The sequence below is a fragment of the Amblyomma maculatum genome, chromosome 2 (genome assembly GCF_055883805.1).
Source record: "Amblyomma maculatum isolate TAMU_Amacu chromosome 2, ASM5588380v1, whole genome shotgun sequence".
NCBI classification, from domain to species: domain Eukaryota; kingdom Metazoa; phylum Arthropoda; class Arachnida; order Ixodida; family Ixodidae; genus Amblyomma; species Amblyomma maculatum.
In genome coordinates, this window is record NC_139345.1 from 101228443 (window position 1) to 101250983 (window position 22541).

General features: G+C 49.1%; 1 pseudogene; it reads left to right on the forward strand.

Moving 5' to 3' along the window:
• LOC146199419 (uncharacterized) overlaps window positions 1–22541 on the forward strand; it is a 29614-nt pseudogene that overhangs the window by 4578 nt on the left and 2495 nt on the right.

The following is a 22541-nucleotide window of genomic DNA, read 5'->3' on the forward strand; positions in this document are numbered from 1 at the left end:
GCGAATTAATGCATACCAGCTGGGTGGTAAAACGGTAAGACACCACCCGGAACATTGCTTAAAGATTGATTGACTGGAATAACTTTAGTGTCCAACAGATTGGGATGGGGGACCCATCCGCTTAAGCAGCGGCTCGGAGCTCTTGGGTCCGGGCGGTGGCTTCAGCCAGTTGGACCAGTGAAAGTTGTGTTGTCGGGTTCGAGCTGAGCATCAGAGCCTCCCAAGAGGCCTCTGTTATTTTTTTTTTCTTTAGGTGCGTGCGTTATGTTTGGGCATGTCCAGCTCATGTGAACCATGTCTGCCGTGCTTTTGCAATTTTTCATGTCTCTTCGTATTGTGTTGGGTACCACATGCTCATAAGCAGGGATAAGGATATGTTCTTGTCTGTAGGAGTCTCCAAATATTTTCTTGATATTTGTTTACTGGTCTGTCGGCCGTAGGGTATACCGCTCGTCTTTGTCTGTAGTTGTGTTACGTCTTTATATCTAAGTAGTCGGTACCGGCTGTTATTGGTATCATGGTAGGTGCCCGGACCCACCTGAAAAGTTAGACCTCGGGCGAGCTCGTGAACCTCTTCATCCTTTGTAGCCGGGAGTGGGCCGGTGCCCAAATTTTAATGTCTCTTTTCGAGTAGCCTATAGCTTTGATACATTGTTTGCTTTTTTTTTTTGACATCCTCTTTTTGACATAATTGTTGATCGCCGACTTCCGCTGTTTTTGCAGTTTGTGCGAACAGAACAGCTAGCTTCAATCTCTTGGTTTTCATTTGCTACTATACTGTCACCACAGCTGGACAACCCTCGTACACAGCTGCCTCAACGTGGACCACATCCGTACGACCGTCCACAATTTTGATACGAAGGGAATCAATTTTGGCGCCAAATGGAGGTCTGTATATAAGAGCGAATGGCCCGCGTGAGGTGACAATGGGGGAAGCCCTGGAATAGGAGTATGTCATTGTCCCGCTCGCCGCTTCGGTGACTCGACAATCTCAAACCTTCTCTCAAACCATTGCTGCTATGTCACGCTGCTTCATGCGGACACCCTCTCACATGTTCTGTGGACAAGAATTCGTCTCATGAGGCATATAAGGCTTTCGCTTTAATAAGTAACGTTGGGGATGGGATAAAAATAATATATGTTTCGCATGGAGGAAACGTTGCAGCGTAGTCGTATACTGGTGTTGTCGGCGCATTAGTCACACCCTTTCCATTATACGCTTGCGCAGCTGGTGTCCGGTGAACCGGTATACGTTAGTACTAGTGGGCCTCCACTATCTTAGACAAAAAGAAATTTATCTTACCGGAGACTTACTAACGTATACGTCTAAAGATTTAGCAGAGCGGAGACGCACTAGCATAGATGTACACCGGTTTACCGGACGCCTTCTGCGGAGGCACTGCTCCTGTCTGTGCACACTCACTGCAGAGTCTGTCAAGGTCAAAAACGACGCGTACGCAGTCAACGTCCGGTAAACTTCCATTTGTCCACGCTAGCATGTCCCCGCTCTACCTCAGGTGAATCTTTCGCAGGAACTGGTAATAAGTCGGCCTCCTCGTTATCGCCTTTATAAGATTCTTGGCTTTTGGGGCGGCTTCGAGAGCCATCTACAACTAACACACTGCTATTGACCGAGATAAGCTTTGGCGCTTAGCGCAGTGATCAGTGCATCCGCCTCGCTTTCGGGAGATAGCAGGTTCGATCACTGGCGCCGCCGGGTACCTACTGGTTTCCAGTGGGTACAAGATTTCCCCCGGTATGGTGCTCGGCTCTTCTGAGTTGAAATGCTTGGGAAAAGGGTCATGGACCGAAACGTTGTCCAGCACCATGAAAAGTTTTCCCAAGCATTTCATCCCAGAAGAACAGAGCACCTGGCTGGGGGAAATCTCGCACCCATCGAAAAACCGTTTGGTACTCGCCGGCACCAGGGATTTAACCTGGTAGCGCTTCGATTAATTAGCGTCAGCTGAATGACTGACGCTGATTGCCATTTTCCCCAGAAAGGTCCGGATGGGTAGCTCTTTCACACCGGCGTTTTCACGCACATGAAGGTATGTCATGGCTTCACGAGCCCCTAATGCTTCTAAGCTGACCGCTCGACTGCTATACGTACGTCATCAAAGCATCCAGAAAGGGTGGCCGAAGTTTTCCAGGAAATACATTAACATGCAATTCTTTACTAAAACATGGTACATGCGACGTATGTACTGTGGTAATATGAACCTCGTCATGCTCTTTGCATGCGTAGTAAAAAAGGGGCATACGTACCGCTCCTGCCAAAGGGAAGCGCCTATCTTATTCCAAATGTCATCCTTCAACGTAATGTTTTTATGTTCGGGGTGACGCTTATCATACAGCCCACAATATAGCTTCACAGCGCCGATTAGCATTTTGGCTGCCGTCATTTCTTCTGAGCAGATGGTCACTTGCGAGCACGTCGTCGCTATGTTGACAAATGAGAGATGCTACCATGCATGTCGCCGCGGGAGCACAACTTCCCTGCCATCCTATCGGCTGACAGAAATCTGCAGAACTTTTCCGGCGGCAAGAATCGGTCCTGGATCGAACTGGCTTTTCGCCGAGATCTCCCGGCGGATTCTTCGTCGCGGTGGCGGGTTTCGCCCCCTCTCGCCGCCGAATGCTCAAGTGGGAATGAGCTAGAAAATTCCGCATCTAGAGATTGGCTGCTAGGGAACCATGGAGTGAGGCCGCGCCTCACATCGGCTTCGTAAAAAGACTACGAAAGTCACCAATCGCCTGCGTCATCGGCCAAAACTTCACCTCCCAGTGACCTCTGAAGATGAGCACCGCACACCCATAAATTTCTGGCCCGGTTACACCATGTTTGACCATCCACGGCCCTTTCGTCCCTGCGTCGCCGGAATTAGTCCTTACTCTCTTACTAGGCCTACTTCGACGGAGGCCTCCACTGCCAACACCAAATTGGAGGTGCATGTGCCAGGAGAGAGCCTACACCCCCTGATTACGATCCAAGGGATCTGACCCACGTCTTCAGTGTGCCCGCCCGCTCCCTTGACCGCGTTCGGTACCCCGAAGCCAAGATAACTCCACACATGTACCAGGCGTCGCTATGCCACCTGCGTTCCAAGAAACCTCAGCTCAGCTGAGAGCTACGCGCATGGCTGCGCAACGTTCGCGGCAGCGGCTGCTGCTTCCTATGGTCGACTACAAGGTGGTGTACAGATCCCGAGGCGGACTACACCTCACCCTGCTTTCGCTCAGACAGTCGCTGTCTCCTCGACTTCGAGTCACCTTATCGGTGAAAACACCAGAACTAGAAGGGGTAGTGACATCCCTTCCCTAAAGCGGTGGGAGGCTATACTGGCCTGCTCCGACCCGTTGACGCAAGTTCGGGCTTCTGAGTGGGCTCATAAGGTCGCTGAGAGCCACGGACTCCAAGGCCATCTAAGTGTAGTGACCACATAAATGTTTTCCAATCCAATCCAATCGACCAGTCAGATGATTCGAAGTCGGAGATATAGAGACACTTTCGATAACGACGCAAACTCGAAATAAGGACCCAGACGAGAAGGCATGTCCCTTTCTCGATACGTGGCTGGGCTTACGAACTGAGGCTCCCCATCAACCCTTAGTGAGTTCTCTTTCATATGGTCTCATGATGCCAAAAATACGTGGATAAGTTGGCAAACTTTCGCGGCAAGACGCCGAACTCGATCGTTTTTTTCTTTCTCGAATATGGCTTTTAATGCTATATAGCATTAAAAAGCCATTTATTTACCCTGCTTTGTATTGCACCTGTATCGTACGGCAACATAGCTACCAAAACGATCCGTCTTGAGATGCCTGCCGATATAATAAACGGCAGCCGCCTGTTGCTGCCGTCCATTCTCATGCACAGAAGGACGATACCAAGAAGACTTATTGTTATGCTTTGCACTAGAGTTCCTGTATACACCGTTTTTGCGGCGAGGAGGTAAATAGCATCAAACCGGAACGCGCTGCGCGGCTCCGCCTGTCTAGTATGTGGGGACGCGGGGATAGCAGCGGGAGGGGGAGGGGGGGGGGGGGGCAGGGCATTCTACGGAGAAAGGGCACACGTTGCAGTCTTTTGCACACAGAGTGTCTTGAATAGCCGCAAAGTATCTAAGCCGATCAGCTGATGTGAGCGATGTGCTTTCTTTCCCTATGTTCTTTCTTCTTTCGCCCCTTTCTTTCCTTCATTTCCTAGATCGTTTCATTTCCGCCGGCCGCAGTTTAGCTGCTAAGAGCTGCCGCGGTTAGCTCAATCTTTTTTTTACTCAGTTGCTTGCATTAAAAAAAAATAACAACAAAAGGAGGTGATTAACAGAAGATAAATGATTAACAGCGGTGGTATGCGTGTGTGTCCTCTACACTGTTCCACTTGCAACTCACCTAATTGGGCTAAGACGAGCAGCTTTGGCAGCCTTTCGTGCGAGTTCCGAACACTGTGTTTGTCGATAAGGGACTGGAAAAACTGAATACCCGTGCAACAACGGCAGTCTTTGGGCAACAAGCGGATGATATTCCTTGCGGCAAATATTTATGAGATTCTGCCAGGTAAAGAAGAACTATTTCGATTCAGTCACCTGATGTTAATGCAAGTATGAAAGAAACTGTCCCACTTGAAGACAACGATATACTAATAAATTGGTTAACTTATTTAGTGAAACAGCGCTACAATATATTTTTTTTTGAAAACACCCATCTCGCAAGATTTTGCTGCCGATAATAAAGGGGAATATGATCATAGGAATAGCACCAATTGCTTGCAGTAAACAAACCTTGCGACGAAAAATGGACTATATAATTGTTGTCAAAAGCAACTTTTGATGAGGTCATTATGGGACATAATTTAAAGTGACTATTTCATAGGTATCAATTGTCAATTTTATCTTGTATTTGGATGTCAGCATGACGGCAGCGTCAGACAAACGCAACTAACGCCCAGTCAGAGAAATTGCAGGATAGCAGCTCCCACCATTGACAGGTCATAGCCACTTCCCGCACATACCGGCAAACAGTTGGTTGAGTCATGTAGGCAATGCTGAAATCCGATTGCCTGGTAGTGGACGCTTGGACACCCTGCCTGATTGTCACCCAACAAAAGTAGCCAGGGTAGATTAAATGGATCCGAAATGGATAACCCCATTGGAGGTGTGGGAACTTCCGTAACCGCTCAAGCATTAAAGAGTATATGAATGATCGGTTGACCCAACAAATGTAGCGCGATTGGCATTGCTCCTAAACGTGACATGAAACGGCTACATTCGCTTGCTTTTTTTCCTCAAATTAGCGTTTCTAGAAATCATTTAAGAATAAAAAGTAGATCGAAAGCTGCCCTAGCTCGCGGCCAGTGGTGCGCCGCCGCCTCTCTGTGCCACATCAAAGGTACACACTAATTGTAATCAGGCTTGTAGCCTTCAGCCAACCTGATCAGGAGCATAATTTTTTGTCATTTCTGACCGAATAGCTTCGCTGCTACTGAAAATTTCTTTTTCTTTCAGCTAGGTACTTTCAGAAAGCAAAACATTGCACGCGAAAGCTCCAAAATGCCGATTTGCGCTACTTGTCGCCTGTTCCGCGGATGGGACCCCACATACCAGCATGGCGGTTGTTCACAACTCGGTCGCTAGTTGGCGCCACATACACAAAATGGCAGCGCCCATGATAAAACGGTCTCTCCCGTAGGGAGCATATAGGATGTTATGACCGTGCATCATCCGCACTTGCGCTCTTTTGTTCGCCTATGGGCATGGATAAGTGCTGTGGATATGTTCTGTTGGTACAATGGCGCTAAGTGAGCCTGTTTCCATGAATCCTTTTGTGTAAGCCTGTTTTGCTTTGTAGAGACCCTGCAAATGCCAAATTGGCCCTGTCAAGGGAACGTCTAGAAAAATACAAAGAAATGTCCCCCTGCGGGAAATAGCCGAAAGTGCTTTCGTTCAATTGTTCACCCTTCCCGTCGAGAAGCGCTATCGTCCAGTGAGGAATGCCTACTGTCCAAAGGAGACGACAGAGTGACACGTCCGTTGACGTACAGGACAAGAAAGGAGCAAGGTGATTGCGGCCATTAGAGGATTTCCCGGGAATGCAGGAAAGATTTGCAATTGTTGGAAAGGGACAATGCTGGGAGCAGTATGCGGCGCGCACGTGCACTTGGGTTTCTGAGAAGGAAATCCACTTACCGGAACCAGCATATCGAATCTTTGCTGAAGAATAGAAATGTACCTCCTCGCCGTTCCCAAGCTCTTCCCGCCAACAAGTGACCACGCCCAACGAAACAATGCCGGACCAGTCAGTGCATCAGACCATCAGTGCAGTGATGTGTTCGATTGGATGCCGATATCTGAGGGGCGTGCCCTGGAACTGGTTGGTCAGCATCTTCAGAGAGGGGCTGGACATAGGGTGTTTTAAGGACATTGCAGAGCACGAAATGAGGCTCTGAGCCCTGGGTAAACGGCTCATCCAGACGCTTCTCGCTATGAACTCTTTACGCTTGCCATTTTGTTAATATACCCTTCTTTTTCATGTAAATAATCATGTAAATAAGTTTTCTCAAAGTGCCATTAAACCTGCTTGTATATATTTTACCAACTTCGAAGATTCAATCCTTCATCAACCCCGAGTCTCTGCACGCTACCAAGTGAAGGCCGGGTCGACTTAGCCCCAGCGTCACGACAAGGAACAGGGAGCATGTACAGGAACTCGCCTCGAGTAGAGTTTCCAGCCTTCATGAGGGTCAATTCCTTGATTTTATAAAAAAGTGAATAGTTATAATGTTTTGCACGCATGTAAAAAAACTTCGATTGAAGTATCAAAATTGCTGGGCACTTCAGCATTAACACGCAAATATTCATGGAATCAACATCGTAACGATTGTGGAAACATTTTGCGATTCGTAGCTACACATTACGCATTATATTCAGAATAGTTAAGCGGTTATTGTTGGTAGCAAAACCATTCAGCAAGCAAATGGTACTAAAATACCAGCAAGCTCGCTGTTCTGTGAAATGTATTTTGTTGCGTTCACAAGCTTGCATAAAAAGCCAGCTATTTTCGAGACGAATGGTTTTAGTGCGTAGCACTACTAGCCGCAATCACGGATTTCGCCGATGTCTGTCCGAAGCCATTCACTCTCTCTCTATTCGTGAACTTGACGCTCAGCGTTAAAGAAGCGGAGCGGCCGCACAGCTGCAGCAGAAGCCTCTCTCTCTCTCTCTGTCCATCTCTCTGTGAACTTGAGGAGAAACAGAAGGTGGCGATGCCCGCATCACGCTACTTAACAAAGAGGGGGCGGAGTTGCCGCCCAGATGCACCCAGTGAGAGAATGGGGCATGTCACAGTTGCAGACGTCGCGACTGCCATCGGGCAGCGTTGTACAAACCTGTGTTAATCCGGACTGAGCTGCCGTTTGTCGCTCCCGCGTCCTCAAACACGGCATCTCTCCCCTTGCATCAGTAACTCCTCAGCCTTCCCGGACAGGGACAGTAGACGTGTACGTGCGGTGCTCCCTCGACCTCGGCTCCGAGCCGCTCGCCGCGTCATAAAGCAGCTTGTGTTTATCTCCGCGCCAGTTAAGGCATGGAGGTAAACTGGATTACCTTTCTTCGTCCTGGAGACCTTCTTTCACTGCTCGGAATGTGTTGATGCCGAAACTCTGGAGCATCCGTTTTGCTCATTCTCTACATTCTCTACATTCTCCTCAAATCTCTCTTTCTCTTCCCTTGTGATCCCACCCCAAACCTTTCGGGAGCAGAGCAATGCATTCTAAAGAGGAATATAATACATTGTTCCTAGTTTTGCTTATTTGTAATAAGAACCACTGAAGATGGTGTAAGGAAAGCTGAGGACGCGGCTGCGCCGCGCGTTTGCTTCGCGTCGCAGTGAAAGAATCCGGGGCGTCCGGAACTGCGGCGCAGGTTCGCGTACTCGACGCGCTGAAGTACAACGGTTACGAAGGCAGCGGGAACGTGAATCTACTGATTCTGATAATGCAGCTGGACGGCGCAAGAACCTAGAAGCACAAGCAGGGATAAGCAGTGCTACGTACCCACTTCGCATTTGACTAACTATTCAAATCGGCTGTGACTTTTTAAGCCTGCAACAAAGGAAGTGGTGCCACCTAAAACAATTTCTGAAGAAAGTAATTAAAGGTAGCAGGTTCACGTGTATATATTGTGAAAGAAGGCCAGGTCGAGACGCCAAAGTCGTGACGGCAAGGCAAGGTATGCCGTGTCAGCGTTTTAATTTGATGGAGAACCCAGGCGCGTGCTGGAGCCGGCGCCGCGGGACGATGACGATGGTATGTACAAAAGAAAGAAGAAGATTATGGTATGTACAAATGAAAGAAGATCCGTGGAAGGCTCACAATATCTAAAAAGATATCTAAAAATATCTTTAAGCACTATGACACCTCGAAGTCTAGCAGCAAACGTGGCAGTGCAAGAGAGAGGAATTCTATAGCTAACCTCACGTGTTGGTACAGCTTTATTGTTATCATTTTTTGCAAAATAAACCATGTCTGATCGTTTCAATCGGAGTAAGTTAAACCGCAACTGGTTGACACCAAATTGCCGCAGACTGCATACATTTCTTAATGGCGTCGCGCGCAGACCTGTTCGGCGACGTGTGTTGGACGAACGCGTCGAGCGTGCTGCGGCTTCAACGTGGTGATTCTTCGTCGGCCGTGGTGGGACTGCGCTACCCGCTGGAAACTGCTCACAACTGCAGCTTCGCCGTCACCAGCGACAGCGGCGCCCTCATCGTGGTCGTCAGGCTTCTTAACCTGCGCCGCGATTCCAATGGCAGCTGCTTCGACTACGTCACGGTGGGCAGACATTTCTTAGCTGGGCGCCTAGTGCTAAAGGGTGCTGTATGGGTAATCAAAAAGTTGGCAGCGGTTTAACCATTGTTGGACCGAATAAGAAAATAGTTCAGATGTTTACGTGGTTTTTGCGTGGCTTAGCGTTTGATATTGGATTCGTCGAGACCTTTTCAACGATAATGGCTTCACATTGTAGCTTAAGATTCAATTTTTAATAACTGTTAGCCAATTAACGGCAATTAAGACCTACAGTTAGTTTGGCACAATCTTTGTTAGTACATACTATCGAGCCATATATGACTTGATGCTATGTCACTAAGTTCAGTTTTAAATCATGATTAAATAATTAATTATATTATTCCTTACAGACAGCCCCAGTGCAATTACTCTCAACAAGCTGCCAAAAGAATATGACGCCTTAGCGTAAAGTTCACTTTTGAATCACAATTAACTAATTACGACGCATAATTCGCGAAGCGGTAAGTTAGTCATAAGGGCATGCACCAACTTGTCATATGTTACACCAGCATGTTTGAATCTTTGCTAGGCATGTTAAGCATAAATTTGAACTGAAATGTCGAGCTGAGGTCGTTGTGACAGTCGTAATTTAGCGAACACTTTGAAAGAAGAGGCAAAAGAAACAAGCGTGTCAACGAAAAACCGAAATTTATACGACATCCCTTTTGTGGTGTGCCTATTAGTATTACCCATATATGGCGGTGATGCATATCGTTCACGATGGCGAGGTGAAGGAATGCCCGGAAAATGAGGATTTGCATATGCCATGTCTACTCTAGGCACAAAATGTGGATTCAGCCGTGTCAATATGCTTCGTATAGAGGCGAAGCCTGATGTGCGTTTTTACGATAGCTTAGCCAAACTTTCACTAGCGTTAAATTAATTGAAAGAAGTGAAAAGCGCAATATTAAAATAACTTAATCTGCGCAAGGATGACAGCTCTACACGGCGTAGCTACCGAATCAGAGGCAGAACCTACGTTTTTGGCCCAACACTAGGGTTGTAAAATACGGTTTGGTTTATGGGGTTTAACACCCCAAAGCGACTCAGGCTATGAGAGACACCGTAGTGGAGGGCTCCGGAAATTTTGACCACCTAGGGTTCTTTCTTTATAAATTGCACTTACATCACACAGGACACGGGCGCCTTGCTTTTCGCCTCCATCGAAAAGCGGCTGCCGCGGCCGAGATTCGATCCTGCATCATTGGACATAGTATAGTCAAGCGCCTTAAAGGTCCCCAGAAAGGGGTCACCAAGAAGGGTAAACAACGCCATAACACTGATAGTTATTGAACCACCCATCATTCTCCCGCAAAAATTTTCGATCTAGCTTCTGCAACACCAGAGATATCGGCGATTAAAAATGACCCTTCCAATTTTCCCCCTCAACTCGTACGCCGAAGGGAGCCATAAAAAAACAAAGAATACAAGCAAGTTCAAAGCTCCGCCCAGACATACGTCACTTCGACGAACTTCCGGTTGCCGCGCGCTCGCTCGCTGGCGTACTCGCGCCAACCCGTCCTCGCTATGGCACACGCCTGAGGAGTTCGCCAATTCGCGCAGCGACGGTTAGTGTAACCGCGAACCCGTGGTTATCCTATGTTACACGGCGGACCAAACCATGGTTGCACCACTAACCGCGGTTACCGCAAACCGAGCTTGACGACCTCGGTTTGCGTCGTTAACCGAGGTTATGACGGCGTCCGTTGACGGAAGCTACTCGTCGGCGCCCGAGTGCGCGAAACGTACGAGCGGGTCTGCTTCACAAAGTTATTCATTTGCCCACTATATCACGTTTAAAGATCGATGTATAGATTATGGTGCCGCCCGACGTCTTCGATTACGGCCGACAGCGCAGCGACTGCGTATTGAAGCCTTGTCGTGCCTACAGTATCGTTTGAACGGCTTGTTGCTGAGCAGAACGCCAAAAAATACGCGGCCTTAGCTATGAAAGTACACGAGTTTGCAACGCTTGCAGCACGGGATGCCGCGAGCAGGCTGAGGTACGTTACACAATTACCGCGGGGGTGGAACGTACGAGCGCGGCGAACGCCGGCGCCGTGCGTGACCGTCCCTAGTCGTCGCTAGGCCTATTGTTTCGCTTCGAAGCCGCGGCGGTCGACGCTTTAGAACATGATCAACGCTGTCGTAAATCGTCTACTTATGAAACTGCCTTATAGTGATTCCTATCCTGCCATAGTAAAATAATTATAGGATTAACTCTGCCGACGCATTAATCGCAGAGCTAGTACGAGCAGATCGGATCAGCCGAAATGCACCAGCGGCAGCTGGCTTGAGCAGAAACTAGCTTGTATCACGGCTATCGCTCTTACCAGCAATTTGCTGCTGGCCAGCGATCCTCACGAGGGCTTCATACTTGATATTCGGCTCAGTATTCCAGACGCCAACAAATTTTAGCACGCTTTATTTCGGACATCGGTGCTAACGATCCGCCGTGTGGTTCGCGAACGGTACGCGGCGGTCAAGGAGGTGCTGCCATCGTGCGGTGCTTGACCGGGCTGTTGACGCCTCGTCGGACGACACTCCGATACTCCTGAAACCACGTTATATAAATAAGATATTTGTAAATGCAGCTTCGTTCTGCCGATCCCTGCGTCGCTTCGGTTGTTGCACTTAATGGGCAATGGCCACCTAACCGATAAGGGCGGCGAGCTGTAACAGCCCGCACAGAGTTCGAGCAGCCCACGAGCAGACGACTTTCGCAGCTACCGGAAGTGTGTTTGTGACGTCATGGTTGCAGTGACCGCAGCGAATGGCAGCTTCTAGCAAGCCTTGCCAGTCAACCGACCCGTGACGTCACGGGATTAGGAAATAGTTCCATGCGACACCGCCAAGCGACATTTCCTCTGCCCGCGAATTTCAAGAAACGCTGTTTTTAAAAATTAATAATAAATCGCTGGCTTTGTTCCAAGGAGTTATACTTTGCGTTAATGCTCAAAAGGATGTGTTCTACACACTGAACACGTTTATCAGTGGTTTCTTGGGGGCCGTTTCCGTGGACCTTTAACCACTGCACCACCGCGATGGGTTCAAATATTGCTTCCCACGGTGGATGAACTGCTCTTTAAGATATTCGTATATGTGGCAGCACCCTTTACTCTCGGTAACTTTGAGAAATTGTTTTACACTAATAATCCATATCAATGGTGGAGTGATCTGTGAAGCAACAACGTAACCAAACGTGGGCACAAACAAGAGACAAAGAGATATACTTTTATTTCTCATCACAATAAAGAAAACTTTCTCGAGACAGCGACATCACTTTAAAGCCCCGAGACGAGTCCGAGATAACAAAATCCGCTTTCCTCTGCAGTGCTCTCTCCGAAGAAGTTGGGTGTATGCACTCGCAAATGATTTAAAATAACAGCTGTCTGAGTTTTCAAGTTTGTTGCATACCTTATAAAAATGTCAATCAAGCATGCATATACTTAGCGATTAACAATAAAAGGTGGCACTTCAACCGAAAGTTGTTTGTCGTCAAAAATTGGATAACGTGATATTTAAGTATATAATTTCAACACTCAGCTCCCGATGCTAATACTCTACTCGAAAAGTTGTAATGGTAAATGTTTACAAATAATGTTATATGTGTACTGTATTGTAAACATTGGTTTAAAATCGAACAAAACTTTATGTTAGAAATTTTATCTTGCTTACATCGTTTATAATTTATAAAGAAAATTACAAATATATTTCAAGAATTATGTCCTAGAACATTTACAACTGTTTTTACAGGAAAGGTGGCAGGTACAATCTCTGAGATTGTGCCTGCCACAGATCGCATGTCCAGTCCCACGTTTTTTGTTAGCGAAGTTTGCTTAGTGCCCATTCACCTGTTTTACTCATGAGACACACACCCATCAATAATTATGCTATTGTTACGGGGCGGTAAGCCGATGAATACAGGGGAACAGAGAGAAGATGGCGATGACTGAAATGATTTAATTAATCGCGGCGGGACTCCCGGGACCCGCCAAAGGTCTCGACAGATCTGAAGAGTGCCACCTTATACGGCTCCAAACCGGGTGTTTTCTAAATCCCACCAAACTAAAACACATGGACCCGACATTCACGGGTAAGTGCGAATCCGCCTTTTGCGCGAGTTTTCTGCGCATGCGCGAAGCCCCAGCGGCGACTGATGAAAACACACTGAGCGGCGTCGACGGCGCTTCTCGTCGCCCCACTCATAGCCAACGCACGGGGGCTGGAGGTCACGTTCACAGCCTCGGTAAAACGATGCCAACCACCTGTGCCGCTTACGGCTGCCACTCCCGAGGCGTGCCGGGATGCAAGACGCGTTTTGTTAGGTTTCCTTCGGCAAGCCGCGACCTGCAACGGCGTGAAGCTTGGATTAGGGCAACCAAGCGTCAAGACGTGAATGGGCGACCTTGGCAGCCGACTGCGTGCTCTCGACTGTGCGAAAAACACTTCGTTACAGGCATGTATGCATCTAAAGGAAATATGTGCATGATGAAAAGTATCTACCGGAGTTTGCACCAAGCCTGTACCCCACCAGTGATAGCCGCAGTGAGCATTTGTTCGGCGCGTCTGATGGCGATGTATTTTCTCGTTTTTATTATTTATTCGAAGGGACTGGGTAGCGCAGATATCACAGGTGGCTGTGTGCGCTAGACCGTAATATTTAGCATGTTTTACCGCGACTGCTGCCTGACTAAAAAAAGAAAAAAAAGGGTGTTTGTTGTGATGCACCGCCGTTAGCGAGCCGAGTGGTTGAGCTGGTCATGAGGCTCGCGAACGGCAGTGCATTAAAACGCCGTATTTTCTTTTTCTTTTAGTGAGGTGGCAGTCACGATAAAACATGCTAAATATTACGGCCTAGCGCACACAGCCGCCTGTGATATCTAAGCTACCTAGCTAAGAAGGGACAAAATACATCGCCTTCAGGCCCCGATGCAACTGAAGCAATCACGCACCGAAGAAATCCTCATTGCAGTTATCACTGGTGCGCTACAGCCTGGGTGAAAACTCCAGTAGGTACTTTTCATCATGCCTATTTCGCTTAGATGCATACATACCTGTAGTACCTGTGTTTTTGCCGCTCGGAGCATATGACGCACTTGACACTTGCACGACGCACAGTATTTTTTTTTTAATTAAAGGCTCGCCTTCGTGCACGCCAAAGCATCCGGACTTTGTTCCTTTAAAGTACGCAATCAGATGCACTTCGTTAGGGAGCTTGATAATCGTCGTCTTCGTCCAACCGTTTGCAACGGCAAGGAAACCGCCCGGCACAATAAATGAGCCCCCTGGAGGGTTGATGCTCGTTCACTTGCAGAGTGGATCGCTCTGGACGTAGAACAGGGTTGGTTCCTGACCGAGATGCGCATCCGATATGTAGGAGATTCACATGTGTCACCAAGTTGTTGATTCCGCAGAAATCGCGGCGGAGGCAGAAATGAACGTTGGAGATCCTTTCATAACAGAATGACCATTCTCTGCGCACCGAGAACTTTTTCACCATTGCGACCACATCCGTTCTGACTCCTGAGGCCAGAAACCGGCTACAGCTCTGAATCATCCATTGCCAGAAAAATGCAGCGCGTTTCCTGCAGGTGTGCATTCCGGCCGGGACAATGCCCTTTTCACGGTGTGTGTATATGTGACTCTCTGCCGATCTTCGTGGATGAAATCCTATAGCTGCACGGTCGTAGATGACGCGAGGAGGAAGCGACGCCCATTGCACCATGCCGGCGCCGCGGTGACCGCATTGTGCTCGGTAACTCGACACCCCGCGCATATGCGCCGCTCAAAGTCACAGGAGACGATTCCACCTAGCTCTGCAGCATCAACAAACCCCTGGCTGCTTTGCCCTTTGAGATACCTCTCTCTCTCTCTGCCCCCACGCTCTCCTGTCTACCGAAAACCTGCACGCTGAGAGCGTCTCATTCTGTCACGTCGAACACGGCCGGCGCTACACGCTCTTACAATACGAAGACAGTATATGCGTACGTGCGTTATGAGTGGATTGTGAAAACGCTCTACCTTCCCCCATACTGCGTGAACATGATATGCTGCAATCACTGTCGCTACTTTCCGCTCCTAGGCCAAAAAAGGGGGAAAGCTTTCGCTTTCTGCCAGCGTTGGCGTGGCCATTTCGTATGGTGCGCTTTCGCGTCGTCTGCTACACTGCCGCTCAATGTGTTCCCCGCCCGCTCCCGCATGATGGCGCCACATCCTCGCGCAAAAGGCGGATTCTGCGGGAGTATGCTGACCTATACCACACGGTGTGGGCCTGCCAGCAAAATACAAAAATAAAAGCTATAAAACAGCCAACTAGGGAGGGCTGGGAGGCGGCCCTGTCTAGCTCGGTCCTGGAGGCCCAGCGTGTCCTGGTCCAGAGAGCTCGGGTAGCGGCGGTGGCCAATGGAGTCCCGGAATAGGGTCTGACACTCAGCACCACAACCAAACGCACCTCCCTTCCTAAATCATATGATCGTAATTAAATGTTTTCTCCTCCTCTAGCGCGAGCGCTCCTGCCCGCGCCACTGCCCGCTTCTTCTTTGTCCGTAACGTTACCCGGGGTCACAGAGCGATCGTCCCGATCGTGGACAAGGAAGTTTGTCAATGTCGATGAGATTCATAGCATGATGATAGGCGTGACTGGATTGAGAACACGAAGAAGGAAGAAGACAACGACTTTCCGCCCTGATGATCCTCCAATGAATGCTGGCCCAGGAAGATTTCGGGCCACAGGTCGCCAAGATCCGATAGCCGAAGCCTAGGCACGCGCCGCATGCCATGGGCGGGGGGATGTCCTTATATGTGGTGTCGTCTTGGGTCGATGAGGTCTTTTGGTCAGCGTCTCGGCAGTGGGGTCATCAGGTCAGTCGGATCTCTCGTAGCGTCCTGTGGCCGTGTGGATGGCGTCTCAGGTCAGTCGGATAATTTGGTCTCTTCTTCGTCGTGTCTTGTGGTCGGGGCGGGATACAGGGTAGAGGAACGGCAAGATCGCGTTCGGGTCCGGCAGGCTGAGGAACAACCAGGCGATGCGCTCCGTGGAACCCGCTGCCGACGGCGCAAGCAGACACAAGGCGCCGAAGCTCCGGGCCAGGATGACGAGTGATGACGTACCCCACACCTCCAACGAAAATGTTACGGGGCAGCAAGCCGATGAACACAGGAGAACAAAGAGAAGATAGCCGATGACTGTGAGATGATTTAATGAATCGCGGCGGGCCTAGCGTGAGCGCCACTGCCCGCTTCCTCCTCGTCGGTAACAATATAATTTTACTCAATCGCACCTGTTCAGAGGTGAGTTAACATGTTTTGGTTGATTATATATGCTCATGCCTCATCAACTTGGGGCTGTGCATGGTTTTACAATGACACTTTATCACTGTATAGAAAAATGCATCTGTGTTGTTTAAACCTTTAATTAAAGTGTATATTAAACTTTCTAATAGACCGGACGCTTTTACCTCGTATTAAGGCTGTCGGCGCTCCTCGTTCATTCGAAATCCTAAGACTGCCGAACATGCATGTTTACGACTTGAAATCAGCATTTGTGGGAAGGTAGATTCGCTTTGTTTTACGTGCGATAAATGCTTGTCAGTTGTTGCGTGATAGAATAAAGACCCTGTGTTACAGAAAAGCCGGCGCCGGAGTGGTCCTGATTGTGACCCGAAAAAAAAAAAAAATGAACTCGGATGTCATTGTGGAATCTACACTGCAGAAATGAGAAAGCCGGAGCGTTGCTGGTGCACACGGTGCATCACGGTTGCTCTCATTATCACTATCAATTAAATGCATCGTCATTACCATTGCTAATGCCATAATTGTCGTTAACACTAATAGCAGCATCACTGTCATCACTACCATCATCCTCACGGTATACAATGAGAATTATGATGTGCGTTTTACGATCCCGGTCGTGGCGCAGTTAGTTAAAGCGCTCGGCTGAGGATACGAGGGACGGAGGTTAGATTTCCGGCAGAGACGAGATTTTTATTTTTCTGTCGTCATCAGGATGATTGACAAGTGGCACATTGGCGTACAGATCCGACGCACAGATCCCGCTCACATCTCGCGCACAACTCTCACGCACGGGATTGTTGTTGTGGCTGTAGGAAGAAGGAAAAGAAAATGCACGGGCCTGCTACTGGCTCTGTATCTGAGCCACCTCCGCTGACTCGTGCAGACAGAGGAGATTGTAGAGATTGGATTGGATTGGAAAACATTTATTTCGTCGCCCAAGCAGGTCTAAGGAAGACGTACTAGATGGCCGCTAGTCCATGGCTGGCGGCGACCTTATTAGCTCGCTCGATGGCCCGTAGTTGAATCTGCGGGTCCGAGCTTACCAGTACGGCTTCCCACTGCTCGGGAGAAGGTAGCTGTATTAATTCCACCGCAGGTGGATCATTTGCGCAGTTCCAGAGAATGTGATCGTATGTCGCTCTTTCGCCGCATTTACTGCAGGTTGGGTTGTACTGGCCTGGGTACATCAGGGCAAGCACCGCCTGATTTAGGAGAGAGCGTATTTGTAGTCGGCGCCAGGTAACTTCCTGCGCCTTTGTTAAAGATTTGTGTGTGGGGGGGGGGGGGGGGGGATATGTGCGCCTTTCCAGCCTGAAGTGATGGGCAATATCATGAAAAGAAATTAACCCGTCCTTCGTGAAATTCGGATCGGAGGTTGCGCTCACTGCCCGGTCGACGAAACCTCGGGCTTGCGCGTGAGCCGCCTCGTTCCCCGGATTAGACGAGTGGGCCGGGACCCAGATTAGTTCAATTTCCCTAACCGGAGTAGGGGTGCTTTGGAGGATGCGGAGGGAGGTAGACGTGATGCGACCCCTCGCGAAATTGCGAATGGCTGTTTTAGAATCACTCAACTGATTTATTTATAGAAGGGAAAGGCACGGCAACTGTCTCACTTATTTTCTGTGGACACCGCAACCGCGCCATAAGGGAAGGGATGAAGGTGGGAGTGAAAGTGGAAAGAGAGAAAGAGGAGCCGTAGTGGAGGGCTACGGAGTACTTTCGACCACCTGGGGATCTTTAACGTGCGCTGACATCGCACAGCACAGGGACGCCTCTTCGTTTCGCCTCCATCGAAACGCAGCCGCCGAGGTCGGGTTCGAACCCGGGTACTCCGGCACAGTTTGAATATAATAAGAAGGAAAAGGAAGAGGGAGAGAAAGACGCGCGCCGCAACAACAGCCGTCGTCCACCACCGAGGCAGTGGCGGGTGCAATGACGGCCTACAACAGATAAAAATTCGGTGGTAGGTTAACCCCCGCTACAAGCGGCGTTTAAGGACTGACATCCATGGACCTGCACAGTACGCCCGACTACTGTGCCGGAGTACCCGGGTTCGATACTGACCGCCGGCGGCTGCGTTCCGATGGAGGCGAAATGAAGAGGCGTCCGTGTGCTGTGCGATGTCAGCGCACGTTAAAGATCCCCAGGTGGTCGAAAGTACTCCGTAGACCTCCACTACGGCACCCCTTCCTCCCTTCCCTTACGGTGCGGTTCAGGTGTCCACAGAACAAATGTGATAGATACAGCGCCTTTCCTTTCCTGTGAACCAATTATCTAATTATACCCAAGGAGGTTATTTGCCGCTGTCCCCGCCGCCGTAATACTGGTATTATAGTGTTATATAAGCCCCTTGGTTAAACCCCATAAACCAAAGTAAACCCTGCATCGGGCGAAAACCACTGCGGTATTTTCCTGATTTCGCAATGCCTGCATGACCGCCGTGGATTCGTACATTCAATCCGTTGCTCATCCATCGAAAAACATACTTATGTAAAGAGCGGACACTCGAGCCGTTTCGCGGCCCAGCGAGTGAGGGTCTGACCATCAGCGAGGCAGCGTAGCGATGTGCAGTTCTATTTCACCTCAAAGGTGGACAGCTTATAATACATACACCGGATTGCATCTAAGCGTCCCGTTTTCATATAAACATTGATGCGGTGCCGGTCGTGTACCGCGGGGTACGCCCACCTCACCGCGCTTTTCAATGCGTTGCCAAGTTTTTCCGATAACTTTTTTTTTTTTTTTTGTCTGCAGAGTCAATTTTCGTGTTTATCTAGCTAATAACGCTGTTAGCAAGTAATTAATTTGTTGTGACGCGCGAACGAATTTGCACGTGCAACATACAATATGAACCATGACGCGCCTTTGCCGTGCAGCCATTGTTTTTGGGTCGAGTTTTTCTGAAGAACATGTGCATTGCTTCCATTGCGTGATTTTCTGTCACTTGCAACGCCTACGGTTTAAAGCAAGCATTTATCGGTGGCTCATCCTTACCGTAACCCAAAGTTTTATTTGCCACGACAGCAACAGCGTATTGCGAATTTGGGATCGTTCTGTGTACTATGTTTACCTCACCGCATATGCAATATGCTGGTTTGTAAGCACCATTTTTACATTCCGCGTTCCTTGACACGGCTATAGTGCCTAGAATATTCTAGGCACTATAACACGGCTAAAACATTCTCGTTATGTTCGGAAAAGCGTCTCTGCCTTGGCTTGCATTTTTGAGGTGTCTAGCCGTTAACAACTCCTTTTGTGTTGATCTCACGGATGATGTTTAGAGGAAGAATAGGCATCAGGTATGCGCAATTTGTTTCTTTTCTTCGTGGCCCATGCTTTTTCGCTTCTGACCATTCGTAATATGATGAATTTTATAAAGTATGTAATCTAGTAATTTTTTTGTGAAATTCAATATGTAAACAAGAAAAATAAACTTTTGAGCATGGAACCCTTGCCTCCTATTGCGTGCCAAAGCGGCTCAAAACGGCAAAAAATTACAATAAGAACAGCTCCGATTGCAGTACTCCAACCTGCATGAACTGAGTCAGCCGCGCTTAAGGTTCTGCGAGGAGCTTGACAGTATTTCCAGTAAAAAGATTCCGCTTCGCCACTTTATGTATGTTTTTATACTATTTGTATGGCATGCTTAAAAGAAAATATTGAAACCCTTGCGTTTTTTTATAGATGATGTAGTTGAATTATTTAACAGCCAAAGGCAAATGAGAATCGAAAACACTGCTGTTGAAACCGAAACTGAAACCGAGCTAGTACGCGCTGTTGTGCCTGGCCAAAGCCGCCTAGAAATTCAGCCGGACGCCAAACTTCTTCGGCGAACGCCTCCTTCACAAACTTTGGATACTTCTCTGCAAAGCACCAATGCACTGGAGGCGAGCCGTACCAAAGGGACAGAAGCGACGTGTTTCAGCATGCGCTGAACGTCCAGACAGCACGGCGCGCCGTGGCCCTGACGGTGAACCCCTTCTCGCCCCGCGGCATATTTGAAGCGAGAGCGCAGCAAGCTCTCCCATTGGCCCTGCGAAAGTGCTGCCATCGGATTGGACCATTTTGAGCGTCAACGGTTCTCGGCAACGGAGTCTCAAGTGCTTCCGTTCGAGACTCCGAGTGTGAGTTCGTCACGAGCGTCCATCGGGAGCAGTTCGCCCCCCTGACAGTGCGCACGCGGCGGAATCTCCCCGGCCGTCGCTGCGCGAGAACAGTCGCGTATGGCTATGTTAGCTTTCGGCCCCAGAGCCGATCTTGTTGTGTAAATACATGTAAATAGTGTATAAAGCCTTTTCTTCATCTCACCAACGCCGACTCGGATTCATCGCTACCGCCCAGGGAGCTGACAGCCCTCGTTCACGAAACGGGTGACGAGCGCTGCGTTACCAACTCCTTGGCACAACCCTGTTGACGGTGGGCTACTGTGTGATAACCCCACCGGCACAACATTGGTGGCAGTTGCAGGATCCACTGGCACAACCCTGTTGACGGTGGGCTACTGTGTGATAACCCCACCGGCACAACATTGGTGGCAGCGGTGGGATCAACTGGCACAACATTGGTGGCAGCGGTGGGATTGACCGGCGTCAGGCACCTCGGCGCGGTGAGTACCTGAAGTTTCCCTCAAACGCCAGACTTCTCTAACACACAGGGTAGCTTAGAGAAAGGCTGAGCGTAGCATTGTGTTAACCTTGCGTGTTTCAAGCCTACAGGAAGTGTTTTGAAAACTAGGGGATGCTGAGAAGGGAATCAGTGTGAGAAAGGCTTGCGCATCTCTTGCTAGGAGCGAGATAGCGAACGTATAGTACACTATTCTAAAAAGGCAAACAACAAGAGGCCGGTAAAAGATGGAGAGTTACAAGGTCAAAGAACTTCTCCAAATTTGTGATGAGTTGGGCATCGATTTGGGCTCAGCGAAAAGAAAAAAGGATATTCTTGAGATCATGAAGGCAGAGGAAGTGACGGTTGAGGAAGCCGCAGAGGCCTGGGATGATATTCAAGAGAGAGAAGGTAAGGAGGAAGCCAAAAGGCTAGAACTCCAAAAGCGCGAGGAGCGTGAAAAGCTAGAACGCCAAAGGAGCGATGAGCGTGAAAGGCTAGAACGCCAAAAGCGCGAAGAGCGTAAAAAGCACGAACTCGAGTGCTATGAGCGTGAGAAGCTTGAATGCCAAGAGCGCTATGAGCGTGAAAGACTAGAACGCCAAAAGCGTGAGGAGCGTAAAAAGCTAGAGCTCCAAGAGCGCGATGAGTGTGAAAGGCTAGAGCACGATGAGCGTAGGTTAGAACGCGAAAAGCGGTTGGCCCGCTTAAAGAAGCTTATCCAGCTCGAGCGTTCGGCAGATGAAAAAAGTGTTGAAAGGGATGACGCTTTATTTGCCATTCAAGATAACAGTTCGAAGCCGCGAGAGTGTCTGCAACCATTCCTCATTGCTGAGGATATGGCAGAGTATTTGGCAGATTTCGAGCGTGTCTGCAAAAGTAAGCGCTTCGAGCGAGATACTTGGGCACAACAATTGGTGGCTCTTCTCTCCGCCGAGATGTCGGAAGAAATCAAGCGCGTGTTAGGCGTTGACTTGAAAAACTACGATTACTTGAAAGAGTCTTTACTGAAAAGACATCGGCTGTCACCAATAGAGCTTGGGTACAGGTATCGGCGTGAGAAAAATTGTACCAAAACGTTCTTGGATTTGGCGTATCAATTGAAAGCCGATGTAACCGAATGGCTAGACAGTCAGGAAGTCTCGGAGAAAATTGTGCTTGCACCTGAGAATGAGACCAAGCTTGGGGAAGCGGCCGAGCAACCCGATAGCAGCAGCGAGTCGATCGAGCCTCGAACAGAAGTTTCTAGGGTTACCTTGGTCGAGCCACTGGCAGCTGAGACGGTTGGAGCCGACTCCATCGGCGAGAAATCCGAAGTGACACCGTCCTGCACGCATTCCCACGTAGCTGTAAGCATTCCACCAATCGAGAGTGGGGACCTGGCAGTAAATCAACCGCCTGACAACTCAGAAGTAGAAGTTGTCAGACATGGCGGAGATGTAGTCAGGCTAGGAGACGACAAATTGGTGATTTCCGAGATCAGCGTTGTCGTAGATCATCACTCGCGGAAAAACGAAGTGGCGCTCATGGAAATTGCGCAGCCCACGAGTGTTGAACAGCTAAGGCAAACCCAGGACGCAGACGCTGTCGAGAATCACACCTGTGAAGTCGACAGCGAGCGACTAGACAGGAGCCATGAATCTTCCTGTCCTGACACGCCCAATCGCATTGGCGAAAACAGCAACGCTAGTGCGAACATGGACTTCACGCGATCCGAAACGGCCCAGCTATCAGACGACCTTGATCGTGCGCCGGTTAGCGCTGAGCGATGCTGCACACCGGCGGATCAGTGTAACTG